Here is a 15504-nt window from a genome sequence, read left to right as displayed (position 1 = left end):
AGCGCCGCCCGCGAGGCAGCGACTAGAGGAGCGGCCGGGGCCCGCGGGGCCGGAGGGCAGGGAGCAGGTAGGGCCGGCTGGGGTCGGAGAGGAGGGGTGGGGGCCTGAACGGCAGCGGAGGGGGAGGGGATGTTAGGCGGGAGGACGCGGAGTGCGGTGTTTGAGGGGTGGGGACTGGGTAGTTTGGGAGGGAGAGAGGGAGAGATACCGAGAGTCAGAAAAAACCCGAGTGCAGAAATGGAAGTGGTCGCCTGAGGTGGAAATGGGGGATAGGGAGATTAAAAGTGGTCCCAAGGGCGTTTGTAGTCCGGGCTCTTGGGTAGGAAGAAAGGGCGCTGGAATGTGAGTCGGGAGTGAAGGAGCTGCTCAGGGATTCCTGCGGAGTTATCTAGAGGCGTATGATAGGGTGGGAAAGTCCAGTAAACGTTATCCTGTTTCTTGGAGGCTGTCTTGGCAGTTAAGAAAATGGGCTATTTATTCCTAAGCATTCTCTGATTTGACCATAATTATGCTTTTGTAGGAGTGTGCTTAGAATCATAATTAAGGTTTTCCACAGTAACGTGAGAAAGCACCTTAAAATAATAGCTGCCAAGTGTTCAGCCCCAAAATCAGTACTCTGGCCAGAGAATTCATGAATCTAGACTGCCTTCTAGGTGTTTAGCATTGCAAACTCCTAGAAGTTTAGCATTGGTAGGAAAACGAATAGAAAGCAGTGTTAAAAATATTTATCAGATTACTGAATGAATAGGATGTTTTTATAGCATTACTTTAGAATAGGCGTATTTAGGAGTAGAGGATAAAGGTCAGTTTTATTACAGAAAAGCTTCCACTAGCAGGTCTAAGAAGTGGTGTGAATAGATACCTGGTTCTTGATCTTGTGGGATTTACTGACATGACCTGTAGAAATTAACGTTAGTGACAGTTTATCTTTTGCTCAGTTCTCCAGACCCTGGTGACTTTATATTTGAATCCGTTAGTGCATTTTATTGATCTCTTGCTTCTTCTAACTTAAATATTTCTTTCCCTTAGGCATCATTGTTAAGTAGTTTCAGTGATTCACATGTTAGTGTTTTGGATTCTTTTTTACCTCTTTTCTTTCATCTTTCTTTTTCTCCTGTTCCCTGTTCTGAGTAGACTGTACCACTGACTGACTCTGTCCTTGTTTTAATATTGTGGAGCTTTTTGCTGCTGTACTCTCCCTTCTTTATCTTGTCTTTTATATGCTGTGCAGTGTTGTTGATTGTGGAGTGGAGCACAACTCATAGCAACCCTATGAACAGAAGACCTGAAGCCTTTCTATAAATATTATCATTTCTCAAAGTTCATAGAGTTTCAAAATGTTAAAATGTATTTAAAACTGGAAGCCTTTTCATGTATCAATTTACTAACTTCAGTTGACTTTACTGTATGCTTCATTGAATAGTTGAATGTTACTTGATTTTCTCCTGTTCTCTTACATGCTGGTGTTAATCATCCTTAACTTCAGTTTTAAGAAAGAGGTATTCATCTCCCCCTTTGAGCCTTGTTTTTCCAAATGTCTTTAATTTTATTCCCTTTCATCAGCTGCTGCTGTTGTTAGCGGCCATGGAGAGTTATCCACCACCCGCCTCATGCTAACACCGTGCACCATGGAATGATGTGCTGCCGCTGTGATCATTTGTGAATAGGACTGTTGTATCATAGGATTTTCATTAGCTGAGATTGAGAAGGACATTATGGGGTTTTTCTAACTAGTCTGTCTTATTCTGAAACTTCATTTAAAACTAGTTTGGAATCAAGTTGCAATTGTTATTGTGTGTTGTCAAGTTGGACCCTCTAGCAGATTTTCAGAGGCTATAAATTGCACTTGAGGAAATTGTCCCGCTTTCTTCCAGAGCAGCTAGTTAATTTGAACTGCCTGCCTTTGAGTTGGCAACACAACTTCTTAACTCTCTGCTATAAGAACTCCTTTTTGGAATCATGTTGTTGGTAGGTGCTGTCAAGTCATGTGCAACCTATGAACAAAAAATCTGAACCTTGTTCTATCCTGCACCATCCTCACACTTCTTAACACACAAGAGCCCATTGTGACGGTCACTTTGTTAGTCCACCTGGTTGAGGGTCTTCCTCTCCTTTGCCTACCTTACACCCTTCCCAGCATCATGTCCCTTTCCAAGGAATAGCACCTTCTAGCAACATGCTCAAAGAATGTGAGGTAAAGCCTTATCATTTTTGCCTCCAAAGAGCACTTTGGCTTCACCCTCTCCAAGATATATATTCTTTTCACTGTCTGTGGGATATTCAGTGCTCTTCTCCAACACCACAGGTTAAAGGTGTCAATTATTTTTCTGTCATCCTTATTCATTGTCCAGCTTTCAGAAGCATGGCAAGTGATCGGAAGGACTGTAGCCTGAAGCAGGCGCACCTTAGTCCTCAAACTGACATCATTACTCCTCAGTAATTTGGAAGAGTCCTTAACTGCAGATTTTCTGAGTGCAGTGCATCTCCTTATTTTCTTACTGCTGATACCAAGGGTGTTAATTGTGGATCCAAGCAAGATGAAGCTTTTGCTAGTTTCCATCTCCTCTCCATCCATCGTGATGTTACCTATTGGTCCAGTAAGAATCTTTGTTTTTTCTTAATGTTGAAATGCAATCCATACTGAAAGCTGCATTTCTTGATCTGCAACAAGTACTTCAAGTCCTCCTCACTTTCAGAAAAAAATTGGTAATGTTAATTGGTGACTGGAATGCAAGAGTGGGAAGCAGTGAAGAAGGAATGTTGTTGTTGTTGTTATGTGCCGTTGAGTCGCTTGTTACCCTTGGTAACTCTGTACAACAGCCCTTATACCCTGCTCTATCCTGTGCCAATCTTATTATCTCTGACACACCTACTCCCATTACCCCAGTCACTGAATCAGTCCATCTCATCGAGGGTCTTCCTCTCTTACACTGTCCCTCCAACCTCCCAAGCACTGGCTTGATGATAGAAATGAGGCTGGAAGCATCTGGTGGATTTGAACCGCATAACCCTGGGATTGCAGTGCAGCTTCTTGCCACTAGGCCACCAGAGCTCACCTTGTAAATACCTTTTAAAAAGACACAAATTGATGACATAGTTCTCACCTTTTGGGCTGTTTAGGAATTAAATTGACTATATTTGTGGAAGAAATCATTGGAGAAGCTCAATATTGGCAGTCAAAACTAGGCTAGAGGTGGACTGTGGGTCAGATCATCAATTACTCATATGCAAGTTCAAATTAAAGCTGAAGAAAATTAAAATAAGTCCACGGGAACCAAGATACGATCTTGAATCTTATCTGAATTTCAAGATCATCATAGGAATAGTTTTGAAGCCTTGAACACCACTGATAGAAGACCAGATGAGTTGTGGGACAATATCAAGGATATCATCCATGAAGAAAGCAAAAGGTCTTTACAAACTCAGAGGAGAAAGAAAAGAATAGAAATGGATGTCAAAGAGACTCTATAGATCACACCTGGAGTGTTGAGAAGCCAAAACAAAAGGAAAACATGCTCAAGTTCAAGAGCTGAACAGATTTCAGAGGGCAGCTCTGAAGGACAAAGCAAAGTATTTTGGAATCTCAGTAATGTGTAAGTTGTCACTGATACACTGGGTCTATGGGCTTTTATAATGCATGCTATTCTGTCTTTGTTTACTGTCTTAAGGAAAAAAACAGAATAACGCAACTTCTCTCAATTTTGTCAGTTATTTAGCTTCACTTACTGTGTTACTTCTGTGCTTTCACCATTCTTGAAAAATGAACTTATAGTCTCTCTCTCATCTTCTTCACTTCTGTGTAGTCCTTATATTATGGTTTGGCTTCTTCAAATTCACCAAAAACTTCTCTCTCTAATGTTGCTGTTTTGAATTAAATTAAGTTCCCTCAAAATATATATTAACTTGGCTAGACTATGATTCTCAATATGTGATTGTTCTTCATTTTGTTATCTGATGTAAATATAAACCGCTCTCAAGTTTATGATGCAAGATTAATGACAGTTACGTTACTGAGGTGGAATAGAATCTGCAGGATTAGGTTATATTGTAAGTCAATCTCTTTTGAGATGTTGTTGTTGTTGTGTGCTGTCAAGTCGCATGCGACTCATAGCGACCCTATGTACAGCAGTCCTAAACTTTGCTCTGTCCTGTGCCAATCGCACTGTCTCTGCTACACCCATCCCGATTACCCTAGTCACTGAATCAGTCCACCTTGTAGCCCTCCCCTCTGCAGTGTCCCTCCACCCTCCTAAGAATGATGACCCTCTCCAAGGACTGGTCCCTCCTCACAACATGTCCAAAGTATGTCAGACGAAGCCTCAGGATCCTTCCAAGGAGCAGCCTGGTTTAATCCTCTCTAGGGTGAATCTGTTAGTTTTTTTAGCAGTCCATGGTACACTCAATACTCTTTTCCAGCACCACAACTCAAAGGCATCAATTCTCCTTCTATCCTTGCTAGTCATTGTCCCAACTTTCTGATGCATAAGACCATGGCCTGTATCAGACACACCTTAGTCTCCAGAGAGACACCATTGCTCTTTAGTACTTTGGAGAGGTCCTTAACAGCAGACTTTATCATTGCAGTATGTCTTAATGTCCTGACTGCTGGTGCCAAGAGTGTTGACTGTGGAGCCAAGCAGACGAAAACTGTTAACAGTCTCAGTCTCTTCACCATGCATCCTGATGCTGCCAATTGGCCCAGTAGTGACAATCTTTGTCTTCTTGACATTGAGCCTCACTCCATATTGAAGACTGCAGTCCTTGACCCTCTGCAGCAAGCGCTTCAGTTCCTCCTCAGTTTCAGCAAGCAGGGTTGTGTCATCTGCATAACGCAGATTATTGATAGATCTTCCACCAATGATGCCACGTTTCTCCTCATAGAACCCAGCCTCCCGGATAATCTGTTCTGCATACAGGTTGAAAAGGTATGGAGACAGGACACATCCCTGGTGTACGCCCTTCCCAATTTTGAACCATGCAGTGTTTCCTTGTTCTGTTCTGACAACTGCCTCTTGGTCCAAGTATGTTTCGCACTAGAACGATCAAGTGTTCTGGGATTCCCATTCTTCTCAGAGTCAGCCACAGTTTGTTAATGATGCACGCAAACGCCTTTGCCTAATCAATGAAACACAGATAGACATTCCTCTGGTATTCCTTGCTTTCAGCTAAAATCGATCTAACATTAGCGACAATATTCCTAGTACCACGACCCCTTCTAAACCCAGCCTGGACTTCTGGAAGTTCTCTGCTGATGTGCTGTTCCAGTTGTTTTGGGATAATCTTCAATTGAATCTTGCTTGCATGTGAAATCAATGATACTGTTCTATAGTTTCCACACTCTGTTGGGTCACCATTCTTTGGGATGGGAACAAATATAGATCTCTTCCAGTCAGTTGGCCAAGTGGTTGTTCTCCAGATTTCTTGGCACAACTTGGTGAGCATGTCCAGGGCAGCATCTATTAGCTGAAATATGTCAATTGGTATACCATCTATTCCTGTGGCCTTATTTTTTGTTATTTCCTTCTTTTGACATGCAAAAGATTTATTTAATTAATGAGCAGAGAGATATGCCTCCTACCACCAAGAAAGCAGAGTTGGAAGTGGTCCATGTGCTTTGAACCCTGGGACCCCTGTGCCCAACAGATTCTAGACCCAGGGAAAAGTATAAGCCAGGACACATCCCAATTCCAAGGAATGCTGGGCCCACAGGTGGTGAAAGGAGACACTGGAGCTGAAAAAGAGAGTCTTCTCCTAGAACTGGATCCCTGAATTTGGACTTTTAACCTCCTAAACCCACTACTTGTCTGTCTGTATGTTTTAGTGTGGTGGCTTGTGTGTTGCTGTGGTACTCCAAATAACAGCAGGGTCACCCATGGTGGGCATGTTCCAGTGGAGCTTCCAGACTAGGAAGCAGAACTGACAATCACTTCTGAAATAAATAATCCACTTCTGAAAAGCTTATGAACAGCAGTGCAACATAGTCTGATTTAAAGCTTAGGCTGGAAGGTGTTCAAAATAGGATTGGGGAAGCTGCCTTTTTAAGAGTGTCTTAATGATATGGGTGGAATAAAGCTTTCACTTAATGAAGGATCTTCATTTGGTGATGAAGACATTCAATAACAATTGAAATATGGAATGTACATAGTATGAATCCAAGAAAATTGGAAATTGTCAGAAATTAAGTGGAACTCTTAAAAGATCAGCATCCTAGGCGTTAGTGAAATGAGGTGGTCTGGTATTGGCTATTTGAATCAGACAGTCATATGATCTTTTATGCCAAGATGGAAGAGAAATGGTGTATTCATTGTCAAAAAGAACATTTCAAGAGCTGTTTTGATGTACAGTGCTGTCAAATGATAGAATAATATCAATATACATTTACAGAAGACCTCCTAATACAGCTATTATTAAAATTTGTACGCCAAACACTGAACCCAAAGATAAGATTTCTACTAACTTCTATAGTCTTACATGGAAAAGACATAGAAAAAATGCAGTTAATAGTAATTATTGACTGGAATATAGAAATCAGAACAAAGAAGCATAGACAGTTGGAAAACATGATCACTGTGACAGTAATAAGGCTAAATCACATGATAGAATTTTGTAACTTTTTGTTTGTTGTTCTTGAGTCAGCTACAACTTAAAGCAACTCTGAACAACACTTGGAAACCTGGCATTGTTACACATCAACCTCATTATCTTTGTCAAGTTTAGTCACTGTGTCATTCCATTTTGATGAATATCTCTGTCTCTTTCTCTGACTCTTTTTTTTTTCTTAACATGGATGTTTTTTTCTCCAAGACTAATTCCTCCTGACAACATGCCCAAAGTATGTGAGACGAAATTTCACCATCCTTACTTCTAAGGAGTACCCTGGTCACATTTCCTAAGACAGAATTATTTTTTCTTTTTGACAATCCATGGGATATTCAGTACTCTTCTTCAAAACCACACTTCAAAGACATTGTTCTTTGGTCATGTTTATTCATTGTCCGGCTGTCACTGGTACGTGAAATAATTGAAGATATCATGACTTGAATCACTCACTCACTCATTGCCATCGAGTTGGAACTGACTCAGAATTGACTCCCCCAACAGATTTTTAGAGGTTGTAATTTGCATATGAAGAAGTTGGCAGCAAAACTCCCTACTAACTTGGTTATCAGAGTTCCCTATGACTTGGATAAGTAGCATCTTAGTCTTTACTCTGCATGGTTTAAAATCAGGAAAGTTATGTGTCAGATTTTTATCCTTCCTCCATACCCATTCATTCCGTATGCTGAGCAATTCAGGAAGCTGGGCTACATGAGGAAGAAGTTGCATCAGAATCATCATCAACAGCGTGTGTTTATGCAGATGGCACAACTTTGCTTGCATAAGTTGAAGACCTGAAACACTTACTGAAGAAGATTAAAGACTATAGGCTTCAATACATATTACATCTCACCATCAAGGAAACAAAAATTATTTTAGTAGGACCAATAGGCAACATCATAATTATGTTGTTGCTAAGTGTCATTGAGTAGATCATGATTCATAGTGACCTTATGAAGAGTGCCTCTGTATCTATGCTCTCCTGTGCCATCCTCACCATCTCCAACACACTTGAGCCCGTTTTTACAGTCACTGTGATAGTCCATCTTACTGAAGATCTTCCGATCTTATACACAGCCTTCATCTTTCCAAGCATGCTGTCCTTCTCCAAGAAAAGATTGAAGTTGTCAAGGATTTCATTTTACTTATAGCCATAATTAACATCTCTGGTCATAGTAGAAGTTAAGAAATCAGAAGGTAAGTTGCAGTGGGCAGATCTGCTGTCAGGGACCTTGCTAATGTCTCTAATTCATATGGAGAAAGGATACAACTGGCAGAGACATTTCTTGATGTGAGAATAAAGCGTTGTTCTCTTGTTTTGTTCACACAATTGCTTTTTGGTCTATGTACATGTTTTGCATGAACAAAAATATTCTGGGATTGCCATTTTTCTCAATGTTATCCATAATTTATTATGACCCACATAATCTAGTGCCTTTACATAATTAATAAAACACAAGTAAATATCTTTCTGGTATTCTCTGCTTTCAGCTAAGTTTCATCTAATAACAGCAATGGTTTCTCCCATTCCATGGCTTCTTGTAAATCCAGCTTGAATTTTTAGCAGTTCCCTATTCTTGTTCCAGCTGTTTTTTAATAATCTTCTGCTAGATTTTATTTGCATGTGATAGTAATGGTATGATTCAGTTTTTGCACTCTTTTAGATGACCCTTTTTTTTGGTATGGGCACAAATATGGATCTCTTCCAGTCAGTTAGCCAGGTGACTATCTGCAAAGTTTCCTGACATAGACTAGTGTGCATGTCCAGAGTGCATCTGTCTGTTTAAACACCCCAATTTGTATTCCGTCAGTTAGTGGAGCTTTACTTTTTGTCGTTGCCTTCAGTCTAGCTTGGATTCTGCCTTCAATACGTTAGTTCTTGATCATATGTTACCTCCTAAACTGGTTCAGTGTGATTCTTTCTGGTACAGTGACTTAGTAATTGTTTCATCTTCTTTTGTTCCTTCCTGTGTAATTTGTTGTTTTACTCATAGTATTGTAACTCAGAGCTTGAATTTATTTTTTAGTACTTTGAGCTTGAGAAATGCCAAGTGTCTTCTTCTGTTTGATTTTCTAATTCCAAGTTTCTTTAGATAAGGTCTATATTACCAGTCAAAACAAGATTATGGTCTGATTGTGGAACACCATCAGTGGCTCATGTATAAATTAAAATTGTTGCTGAAGAGAAATTAAAACAATGAGAGCCTAAACAAGACCTTGAGTATCTTAATGTAGAGACTGATAAAAGAAGATGTACTGAACACTGATGACTGAAAAGCAAAGGAGTTGTGAGAGGACATGAAGGGCATCATTCATCACTTCATCTCATTGAAAGTATTCCTCTATTTTGTTCACTCTTCATATCAAGCATGATGTCTTCCTCCAGGAACTGACCCTTCCCGATAATGTGTCCAAAGTATGTGAGATAAGATGTTACCATGTTTGCTTGCTTCATTTTGACTGTGCTTCTATTAAGACAGATTTGTTTCTTCTTCTGGCATTTCATGCTGTATTCAGTATTCTTCACCAACACCTTAATTCAAAGGCATCACTTTTTCCCTTGTTGTGTCTTACCATGTGTCTTAGGCTATGTTCTTTAGAGAAGCAAGTGAAGTTTCTATACACACGCACACACACAAGGGAGCTCTGGTGGTCTAGTGGTAAGGAACTGTGCAGTGGTAAGAAACTTTAACATAGTAAATAAAACATAAATAGACTTTCTTTTGGTATTCTTTTTCTTTCAGCTAGGATCCATCTGAAGTCAGCAGTGACACCCTTGATGCACAGTCTCTTCTAAACTCTGCTTGGACTCTGAAAGTTCTCTGTCAATGTTCTTGCAGTCTCTAAATGATATTCACCTGTCTTTTGTTTGCATGTGATATTAATGATACTATTAGATAATTTCCACGTTCTATTGGATCACTTTTCTTGGGAATGGGAGTACATGTGTATCTTTTGCAGTCAGCCAGCCAAATACCTGCCTTCCAAATTTCCTGGCATAGACTGGTGAGCACGTCAGGGCTGCGTCTGTCATTTGAAGCATGTAAATTGATATTCTATCGATTCCTGGGGCCTTGATTTTTCCAGTGCTTTCAGTGTATCTTGAATGTCTTCCTTCATTGCTATTGGCTCTTGATCATATGGTACTTGCTGAAATATTTCACTGTCAGCCAGTTGTTTTTGGTACAGTGATCTGTTTATTCAGTATATACAGTTATTCTCTCTCTCTCTCTCTCTCTCTCTGTGTGTATATAATTTATTTATTTTTTTAAATTCTCTTCACCCTTTAGAAATAGTGCATGTGCTTCGAGAGGCAAATCCCTGGCCTATAAGTCAGATCTCAAGCTAGAGATAACTTGAAAGTCCAAATCTAAGTCATCACTAGCATATGAGCACTACTTCAGGTTTCTAACTGTGCATTCTAGTGGCTTTGGAGGTTGATATGTCCAAAGGTAGTTATGTGTGAACAGGTTGCAGTAAAAAGAATAAGAGCTTCGTGGAGATGGACATATCTGATATCTGCTCACCCCACAAAGGATGAGAGTTAAAGGTAGTTATGTGTGGAAAGGTTGCAGTAAAAAGAGTAAGAACTGTGTGGAGATGGACATATTTGATATGTGCTAACCCCACAAAGGGTGATAGTCCCATCATCATTATCCATGACACAAAACCAATTTCCATGAGGTCCAACATGTTCACCACGCACTCTCTTTCCACTAATTCAAACATCAGTCTTACTGCTCTTTTGGATCCAAAATCCATTACAGCAGCTCACAGAGCACACAGAATCTTATTGGGGAAGCCAAAAGACTATAATTCAGTTTGGCATCAAGGTACAATCAGGAAAGCTTCCACCATGTGCTCGTAGGTACCTTAGTTTTCAGCCTTGTGCCTTTAGGCCAGTGTTACAAAGCACTTAGTCCTGCCAGTCCCCTTGTGGATAGACTAACCTACTCTATTTGCATATTCCTGCCCATCCACATAGTAAAGTCAAAATCAAGTGAACAGCATCTCAGGCTTCTGGCTTTGGAATTTACCAGCTTTGGAGGTTCACATGTCTAAAGGTAGTTGTTAGGGGACAGAGTTGCAGATGGATGGCTTTAGGACTAACCTAAAGTCAGTAAGTTTATAAACCACTGATTTAAGAATAGAGAGCAGAAGTCATATAACCAAATATTGTTGTTGTTGCATGCCATTAAATCTCCTGTGACGCATTGTGACTCTCTGTATAGTAGCTCTGAATTCTGCCCTGTCCTAAGCCAGTCTGACTGACACATCTCCCCCCCCCCCCATTACCCTAGTTACTGTATCAGTCCATCTCGTCCAAGATCTTCCTCTCCTGCACTGTCTCTCCACCTTTCCAAGCATGATGTCCTTTTCCAAGGACTGGTCCCTTATGGCCATGTGCCTGAAGTATGTGAGATGGAGCTTCAAAATGCTTGCCTCCAAGGAGAAACTGGATTTCATCCTCTCCAAGACAGAACTATTTGTTCTCCTGGTGGTCTGTGTTCAGTCCTCTTCTCCAGCAACACAATTCAAAGGCATTGGTTCTTTTTCTGTTATCCTTAGTCATTGTTCATTTCTCTCATGCATAGCAAGTAATTGCTAAGACCATGGCTTGAATTTGGCGCACCTTAGTCTCTAGACTAACATCATAGCTCTTTTGTACTTTGGAGTGGTCCCTGAGAGCCAACTTCCGCAGTGCAGTTTGTCTTTTGATTTCTTGACTGCTGGAGTCAAGAGTGCTGATTGTGGAGCTGAGCAAGCAGAAATTGTTAATATCCTCCATCTCTTCTCCATCCATCTGGTGCTGCCAGTTGCCCCAGTGGTGAGAATATTTGTCTTCTTGATGTTGAACTTCAATCTGTATTAAAGACTATAGTCCTTGACCTTCTTCGGCAAAATCTTCCTTACCAGGTAGCTCTGGTGTCCTAGTGGCAAGAAGCTGCGCTGCAGTCCCAAAGGCTTGCAGTTCAAGTCCACCAGCTGTTCTCTTGGAGAAGGATGGGCAGTCTCCTCTTGTGTGGTAACTGCCTCTGAAAACCTGGTGGAGGGTGAGCTATGAGTGGTTCCGACTCAGTGGTATGCAATAGCAACAACAAGTAACCACATGTAGGGCTGACAAAAAGTGCTGTAGGTTTTTTTGCAAGCTTCAAAACATAAATTCCATGTAGGCCATACGCCTGAGGAAATTTACCCTTTATCAGATAAGACTAATCATATCTTTACAGATCTACTTGTTGTTAGGTGCAGTCCAGTGGACTAGAGAACTCATAGTGACCCTATGAAGAGTAGATCTTAACTTTGCCCTGTCCTGCACGATCCTTACCACTTCTCACTGGCCATGCCTGTTGTTCGAGTTGCTGTGTCAATCTGTCTTGTTGAGGTTCTTCTTCTCTTTCTCTTACTTTCCACTTCTCTCAGCATGATGTCTTTTTCCAAGGGTTAGTCATGCCTGATAGCATGTCCAAACTTAAATGAGGTGAAGTTTTACCAGACTTGGGTGTAAGGATCACCCTAATTGCATTTGCTCCTAGAGAGACTGGTTGGTCTTCTGGCTGTCCCATGAGATACTCTGTTTTCTTCTCCAGCCACCCCAGTTCAAAAGCATTGATTCTTCTTCTATCATCTTTATTCAGGATGGAGCAAGGTTCAGATCTGTTGTTCATAGGATTGCTATTAGTTGTAGTTGACTTGATGGCACCTAACAGTCTTTGGATCACCTTTTTTTTTTTTCCAAGTGGGAACTAATAAGGATCTTTTCCAGCCTATTGACAAGGTAGCTGTCTTCCATATTTCTTGGTATAGACTAGTGAGCTTCATGTTTATTGAAACTTGAAGCTCCTAATTTTTTTTTCCATTGTCTTCCACTCAGCTTGAACTTCCTTCATTACCATTGCTGCTTTGTGAATGCTACTTCCTGAAATTGGTTCAGTGTTGATTACTTCTTTTTGGTTCCGTGCAACTTGAGGCTTCAGCTTGTTCTTCAGTTCTTTCTGCTTGAGAATTGCCAAGCATATTCTTGATTTTTATTTTCATAATTCCAGCTCCTTGCACATTTCATCATAATCCTTGCTTTGTCTTCTCAAGGTGCCCTTTGAAATTCCCTGTTCAACTCTTCTAAGTTAGCCTTTCTTCCTTTGGTTTGACCTCCCTATATTTTAATGCAATTTTCAGAGTCTCTCCTGACATAAATTTTGTGTTTTCTTTCTCTCTTCTTTGTTATAATCTTCTGCTTTCTTCATGATGTCCTTGGTGTAATTCTGTAACTTGTGGTCTTTGGTCATTAATATTTAGTGCGTCAGTTCTATTCATGAGATGGTTTTTAATTCAGATGGGATAGACTCAGGGTCATAGTTAGTTTTTTTTTTCTTCTTTCTTTCTTGTGTGCCGTTGAGTCGGATCCAGCTGGCAGAGTATGAGATTGCCCCTCCTTCTCCAGTGGAGCATATGTTGGATTTGAACTGTGTGCCATTTGGTTTGCAACACAGCTTCTTGCCAGTAGGCCACCAGAGCTCCCCTATATTTTGGTTCTTAAAAACATGTTTCCATTTTCTTATATTTAGCTTTGAATTTGCAGAGAGTAATTGATGGTCTGTTCCATAGGCGGCACCTGGCCTTGTTCTGATAGTTGATATTGAAGTTCTCTATTGATTCTTTCTACAGATGTAGTCAATCTCATTACTGTGTAGTCCATCACATGAGGTGCATACATGTTCAAACAGTATAGTCACTGTAAGTATTTGCCATGAATAACGCATTGGTTGTTCAGAATTCGCTCTCCAGCTTCATTTCTGTCACCAAGTTTATATTCTCCAACTACCAATCTTTCTTTCTTTCCAGATTCTGTGTTCAAGTCACCTTTTATTACTAATGCATTTTGGCTGCATATTCAGTTAGTTTCAGACCTCAAAAGTTGGTAGAAATCCTTGATTTCTGCAAATTTGTCTTTAGTATTTGGTGCATTAATTTCTTCTGCTTATTATTCTGCCTCACTAATATCAGAGTTTAGGATTTGGAACACATAAAATAGATTCACTGTTTTGGGAATTATGACTCCATTGACATAAAAATATTAACTATGACACATAACTTGTTCCTTAGAGCAAACTTTGAATATGGTGTCAGTCATGACCAGTTCTTGGAAAAAGATATAATGGTGGGAAAGGTAGGGGGTCAGTGAAAGAAAGGAAGACCTCCCAACAAGACAAGATTGATTGACACAGTGACTGTAACAATGGACCCAAGCATGTGGGAGATCATGAGGGTGGGCTTGGTAGGTCAAGACTGATCTGTTATTAGGAGTGGTTGATGTGGGGACCTAACAACAGCATCACCATTTGGGAACAATATTAATTTTGTTCGGTTGTTTTAAAATTTCAATTTTTGTGAAGTTTGCAAAGTGAATTATCTTTCATTTTCGGAACAATTTTCATTGTTGAAAATTTATGCACATAAATATCTCAACGTTCCAGAGACCTTTACATTTCAAAACCTGATTGTTTCTTAGTATTCTTAAGCAAATCATTTAAGAGTCTAGACTGAAGAGGAATGTGGCATCAGAATTGGAAGAAGGCTCATCAACAGTCTGCATTGTGCAGATGACAAAATCTTGCTTGCTGAAAGCAGGGAGGACTTGAAATGTTTGCTACAGATCATTGTCTACAGCCTTCAGTTTGGATTATATCTCAATATCAATTAAAGGAAAAGTCTCACCACTGGACTGATAGGAAGCATCATAAAAGATGGAGAAAAGATTGAGGTTGTCATTGATTTCCTCTTGCTTCGATATATAGTCAAGAAATCAAAAGATATGTTCTACTGGGAAAATCTGCTATCAGGGACCTTTCCAAAGGGCTAAGGAACAAGATAGCAGTTTAAAGAGGAAGGCACACCTGATTGAAGCCACAACCTTTTCAGTTACTTTCTGTGCATCTTAAAAGTGGACAGTAAATAAGGAGGACATGACGCATTGATGCCTTTGAACTATGCTGTTGGAGAAGAGTACTGAAATCCTATGGACTGCCAAATTATTTAAGGCATGGGGAAAGTATAACCAGAGTGCTCCTTAGTGGCAGGGACTGTGAAACTTTGTCTCACATACTTTGAGCATGTTGTTAGGACAGACAGATCTTTGGAGAAGCACACCATGCTTGGAAATGTGGAGGGTCAGCAAAAGAAAGGAAGATCTTTAACAAGATGAATTAATACAGTGACTGTAACAGTGGGCTTAAGTATAGCAGAGATGATGAGGATGGTACAGGATAGGGCAAGATTCAGATCCAGTCCCTGTGAGTTGTAGTTGACTAGACAAAGCACCTGACAACAATATCCTCTGACGTTTGTGAACTATTTGTTGCTTTTAAAAAAAATATATATATATATAATTTGTTGCTTTTGATAATGAATTCCTTTTTAACATTTCCCCTCTCTTTTCATCCATTCATTCTCATTTCTCTGACTCCCTGTGTCTTTTTTTATTTCTTTTTATCCCTGTTTCTTAAAGTCCCTTTTGGATGTGAATGATAATTGGTCATTTTTTAATCTTTACTTCATTGTAGGCTCACCAGGTATTTTGTATGCACTTTTTTTAAAATTTTATTTTTTTAAATTTAGTTTGTTTATTTTTCATTTCAATGAACATCTACAGAGATTTTGGAATTCATTCATTGTTGCACCCTTCTCCCCACACAAACACCCCCCTGTTTGCTCCTCTCCTTGAAAAGCAAAACTCCCTCATTGGCACACAATCCCTCTGCACCTCCCCAAACCCCAGCCCCTACCCCCAAATATAATCCACTCTGCAACCCTCATTGCGTACTCCTACGATAAAAATAATGCCTTAAAATATAATACTTTTAGACTATTCTCTCCCCCATAGACTTCAATGCCGTAAACATATTTCAT

At 40.1% G+C, this 15504-nt stretch overlaps 1 protein-coding gene across 1 annotated transcript in view; it reads left to right on the top strand.

The window, feature by feature from the left end:
- The first annotated feature begins 6 nt into the window (after window positions 1-6).
- The window catches only part of MAST2 (microtubule associated serine/threonine kinase 2), a 287018-nt gene continuing 271520 nt past the window's right edge, over window positions 7-15504 (top strand). Inside the window, 1 exon segment of the mRNA XM_006898983.1 lies at window positions 7-67. The gene's annotated coding sequence lies outside the window, so the exon portion shown is untranslated.

The sequence above is a fragment of the Elephantulus edwardii genome, unplaced genomic scaffold (genome assembly GCF_000299155.1).
Source record: "Elephantulus edwardii isolate Elephantulus edwardi_28Jun2011 unplaced genomic scaffold, EleEdw1.0 scaffold00243, whole genome shotgun sequence".
Lineage (NCBI taxonomy): Eukaryota > Metazoa > Chordata > Mammalia > Macroscelidea > Macroscelididae > Elephantulus > Elephantulus edwardii.
Note: the sequence above shows the minus strand (reverse complement) of the source record. Positions and strands in the feature narration are given on the sequence as shown.